Here is a 6,000-nt window from a genome sequence, read left to right as displayed (position 1 = left end):
GTCATTTCAGACTCGACTCTTCTCTAATCTAGGGATCCTGGTTCCTAGACATGGGCACATATATTGAATCTCAACGATAGGAATGAATCAACTCCTAAGCGACATCGATATAAACCAAACATTCAGTGTCTTGGCGAATCAGCCGAAGACTTGGTACATCAGCCCACGACTCAGTACATGATTTGCTATAATTCAATAGACTAAGCAGATCAATCTCAAGAATTGTAACTATCAATGCAATAATCATTCAGTATGTGATTTTGGGAAACTCAAGTTAAATCAAACTCGAGTTGTGCAATCCCAGATCAACATTGATTTATACCTTTCTTTCTGTGGTTTCTGGTTCTGTCGAAGTCTTGAATTCGAAACTGTCAATTACTCAATCTGGCAATGACAATAACGAGGAGTATAATATCAATACACCACTCAAATCAATACTGGATATAATCAGAACTCAATCAAATTCTGTTTCAACGGCATAACTGCACCATCTCAATACACCCAGCAATACAAATAAATAGATATCAATTCCCAAAACTCATAATCAATAACAATACAAATCTGATATCAAATCTCAGTCAAATCAACTCTGAAAATCATAACAATTTCATACGGTATCCGTTCTTCAATCCGATTTCTGTTATACGATGTCTACTGTGGGGACCCTGATGCTAATTCATGTCTTAATCATTATTAATATCAAATATAGCAATTAAGAAAAGTGGGACTAAATTTTTTTTTTTTAAATATTAATGCGGAAACGTAATGTAATTTATTTAATATAAATGTCAGTATAAAAGTACAAATCATGTACTCCAAGTTTCTATCTCAACTAGGTTCAACATCTATACAGCAAGTGCTGAATCCTATTCTACCTCTGGGCCCGGATCTCCACGCTAACTAACATCTCTCATCCTCTTCCTGATCCTGATCCTGTCCTACCTGTTGTCATGCAGACATACAAACAAGACAACAGCCGGATAACTCTGGTGAGAATTACATTCCCAGTATAAATCATGCATACATGCATTTCATATAAACAGATATAACAGCACGAAACAGATATTCATAACATGTATCAAAATCAGAACATGAATCAATATAAACTCCGAATCACATTCTGTGATTCTTAGACTCTGACTCGACTCATTCTAATCTAGGGATCCCGATCTGAATAAGAACATACACCCACCTACACTCCCGATCGGGGTGGTGACACGTTCTTATTCGCGGACTTTGGCTCTTTCCATATCGAACATCAGTAATAGAGGAAACTCCAATTCTATCCACTTCGATATAACCAAACGTCCGGTGTCTTGACCTATCCGTCACAGACTAGGCACATCCGCCCTGGCCTATCGACCAATCATCTAGGAGTATCAGTCCTGGCATATCCTGCCAAACCTCTGTGACAATGTGCAATGGCCCAGTGACGATTCCATCACTATTTGGTACCTCTGTCACGAGATCAATAGTCTACGACTAGGCGTATCCTCCTATAACTCAAGACATAACTCAATAAATCAAGATATCAATCAAATCAAAGATATCAATCACATCAATTGCAAATATCAGTGCAATAAAATGAAGTATGTGATTTTGGGAAACTCCAGTCAAATCTAACTCGAGTTGTGAAATCCCGCATCAACATCAATTTATACCTTTCTCTTCTCGGTCTGACGAAGTCGAAGTCTCAAAGTCAAATCTGTCCATATCAATCTGAAATGACAATATCGCATAGGCACAATATCAATATGCAACTCAATTCAAAACCTGTTCTGATCAATACTCAAATCAAACAAAATCTGATCCATATCAACGATATCATGATACAATCTCAATCAATACTGAATCTGATCACAATCAATCTACTGATGTTTCGACGGCATAACAATACAGTCTTGATAGCCCCGTCAATCTCAACGTCACAGGGATAATGTCATAACTCATAATCATCACAAATATGTTCCATAATCTCAAAATCCATATAACTCAACTCAAGACATGCTGGAATTTGAACAAAATTCGCATATCATATCCGTTCTTTGATCCGGTTACGAATATAGGTTCACAATAATCATAAGAACATATAATAGAAATCAAAATCTGATTTCTCCAACATTTCAACTTCAAAACCTGCTGAAAGGCAGTAATACTTGCATCCTTTTGTAGCTTGTAACAAGAGGAGCAAGAATCTCAACTCGGATCGATAATCGGACGGTTATATTCTTCATAATCAAATGTCTAAGTTGGAATGAAGTTTGGAGGAATTTCTGAATTTGCTCTCGGTCCTTGGCTGCTGAAATGAAGGAGATGAAGACAATTCATATATATATCTTGCATGGTGAAGACACATGTTTCATTCTTTATTCTGCACGTCACACCGCGGGTGCGGTCACTCTGCACCGCGGGTACGCTGAGCGTACTGGATCACTTCCATAATTTCAGAAGGCACGACCGCGGGTGCGGTGCATTTTTGACCGCAGGTGCGGTGACTCTACTGTACCAACACCGCGGGTGCGGTCACTTTTATGGCGCGGGTGCACTGACTCTACTGTACCACCTCCAAAATTTCAAAAGAACCACCGCGGGTGCGCTGGCTCTTTTACCGCGGGTGCGCTTGTCTTTCTACTCCAACACTATACTTTGCAACTAACTCAAATTGCAACGTCGCTTCTCCTTTTCTGTTCTTCCATTCCCTTAATTATAATACATAGTAACTCCAACGTATTACGCTAAAATATTGGGCGTTACATTTCTCCCCCTCTTAGATATGAGTTCGTCCTCGAACTCGCATGCAATCAATCAAAGCATGTAAAAGAAGCAATATAATCAAAAGCTGAATAAATACTCACGTCATGGAAATAATTCTGGATATCTCTGTTTCATCTCTAATTCCGTTTCCCAAGTCGCTTCTTCAGTGCCATGACGACTCCATTGGACTTTTACTAGCGGAATAGTCTTCGTTCTGAGCTGTTTTTCTTTCCAATCAAGAATCTGAATTGGCTGTTCAATATAACTCAAAGTGTCGTCAAGCTCGGCTTCATCAAGCTGAATGACATGAGAAACATCAGGCATATATCTACGCAGCATTGATACATGAAAGACATCATGTATCCCAGATAGAGAAGGAGGAAGAGCAAGTCGATATGCACGATCACCAATCTTCTCAAGAATCTCGTACGGACGATGTATCTAGGAGACAATTTCCCACGTTTGCCAAATCTGACAATACCTCTGAATGGAGAAATCTTCAAAAATACTCTGTCTTCCTATTCAATTACTAACGGTCGACGACGTACATTTGCGTACTTGGCTTGCCTATCCTGCGTTGTCTTCATTCTTTTCTGGATTAATTTTACTTTCTCAGACATTTCTTGGATCATATCAGGTCCAAGTTCTGGTACTTCAGATATATCATCCCAATACAGAGGAGATCTGCACTTCTTGCCATATAATGCTTCAAACGGTGCCATCTCGATGCTCGTCTGATAGCTGTTGTTGTACGAGAATTCACAAAGAGGTAGTGAATCTTGCCAACTAGTGCCAAAATCTAGCACTACAGCTCTCAGCATATCCTCCAGTGTCTGGATAGTCCGCTCTGACTGTCTATCGGTCTGAGGATGATATGCAGTACTCAGGTGCAATGTCGTACCTAAAGCCTGCTGTAAACTGTGCCAGAAATGTGAAGTAAATCGGGGATCACGATCTGATACGATAGATTTCGGCACACCATGCAATCTGACCACTTCTCTGACATATATCTCTGCCAAACGTGCAAAGTCAACCAAAATCACGGTCTGATATAATCAACTCTCGACACTCTGTGTAATTTAATCACTTTTCTGACAGAAATCTCAGTAATATACTCATATATGTACGTCTTCATGTACGAGTTAGCACTCGCAGACTAGGTCAGTCTGTCACTCCTAACTCAATCAATGTTCAATTCCAAGAGGAATGCGGTAGCTTCATCACGATATCCCGGGAAATGTAATTCTATTTCCCTTCATGAATCGATAAGCTATATAACCAATTTCCTTGTTTCTTTCTTTCTGTCTTTATCTATCGGCAATTCAGACACTTCAGTACAACTCTGCCACATCTAATCTCATCTGTTTCTATCAAAGCTGTCTTTTCAAATTATCATATATCTTTCTGCTATCAGGACGAATACGAAATCAACTATTGTGCATTTCTGACAACATTATTCATTTCAAATCCGAAATATCTGGCACAACCCATCGGTTATTCACATACAATGCAGTATCACTTACCTGATATTCTGATGGATACCCTGTTCTGACTATCGATAATCAAGTTCTGCCCATTCTGATTAATTTTCTGGACTGTTTCAACTCTCAACATCAGCTCTGATTCGGCTTGTACGGTATCGAGTCTCAACTGTATACAATCAGTATCAAATACTGCTGCAGAAAATAATCATTCTCAAGCAATTCAGAATAACAATCAGATACAGTAGCCTGTTAACTCATGCAACTACAAATTTCTGACACTGATGTCGACCTCAGTCAACTAATCACGGCTTCACTGTATTAGAATCAACAGATATATCATCTTCAGATATAACAATCCTGATTACAATCTGTCGCAATCAAGATGCACATTTCAACAGTTTCTGTATCCAACTTTCCAGTTTCCAGAATATTCAATACAACACTCAGATATTCAACAAAATCAGTCATAATCTTCGAATATCCCAGAATATCATAGATCAACTAATAAGAGAATCATCAAAATAATATATACACAGAATTTATCAACTCACAACATAGCTGATACATTCCTAAAGAGAAATACTCAATCAGATGTAACTCTCAGTTAATAAATCTGCTATCTGATCTTTCAATCCCTCAATTCAATTGGTATAATTCAGTACAGTGTTTAAAATAAAACTGTACCTGGTATCAAGTCAAGGCTGAAATCAATCCCCCTGACTGAAATCAAACTCGGAATCTCATCTGGGGAAAATCATCAGTAACTCTCATATCACTGGCAAATCAGCCAATGATAGACTCGATTTCAGTAATAAACTGAATAAACAAGGAATCTCTCCGCTCCTTTCTATAACAATCGAGTCCTCAATATCACCCCTATCCAAGGAATCCTAATCTAAAATTCTTACCGTAAAATTTCCATTTATCAGCCATATCCGGTTTGAATTCCACAATCTGTTGGAAATAATCAACGGTAATTCTGTACTTGGTCCACATATCAGTCCCAGTAATGTAATCCCATTCAGATAACTCAAGTACCATATCATCTAACTCAATCTCATATCTGTCATACTGTAGCATACCATGTCTAATAGATATCACTAATACAAAACCTCTCCCAAACATAAAAGAGATCGATACTACAGCATATAATAACTCCATATTCAAAGCATAGATCAATGCAATTCATTCAAAAATAATCGTATGGAATGCATTAGTATCATCAATACATATGCAAAATAACCATACAATAAATAAGTACCTGCCACTACCTCGTCAGGTATGTCCTGGCCTTGGTTGTGATTGAGAAGTCGTCGGTGGTTGAGAAGAGTGAACAACCGGTGATTGTCTATCAGGCGGTGCCACTGGTCCAGATGGTTCTGCTCCCTGAGATCGTCGGGAAGCTCTCAGTGGACATACTCTAGCAAAATGTCCTGGCTGATGACAGACGTTGCAACTACCAACCACACCTCGGCATTGCTCTGTGGAATGTCTTCCTCCACAAGTTCTGCAGTACTCTCCTGTATAACCCGGGCTAGAACTGCTGGAGCTAGATGAACCACTCCCTAGCTTCTTAAACTGTTTATTGCGAGCTTTCAGGAAATCTTCTTTCCCTTACTACTACTACCAATATCAAATCGAGACTGTGCTTTCAAGAATTGAGCTGGAGGTTGTTGTTTCTGTGGATGAACAACATACGACATTCCTCGTTGTTGAATCAAACTGGCCTCAGCTCTCTTTTCCATGTTCAAGGTGTCAGCAA

Source organism: Primulina tabacum, chromosome 5, assembly GCF_025594145.1.
Source record: "Primulina tabacum isolate GXHZ01 chromosome 5, ASM2559414v2, whole genome shotgun sequence".
Lineage (NCBI taxonomy): Eukaryota > Viridiplantae > Streptophyta > Magnoliopsida > Lamiales > Gesneriaceae > Primulina > Primulina tabacum.
This window is presented reverse-complemented; position numbering follows the sequence as displayed.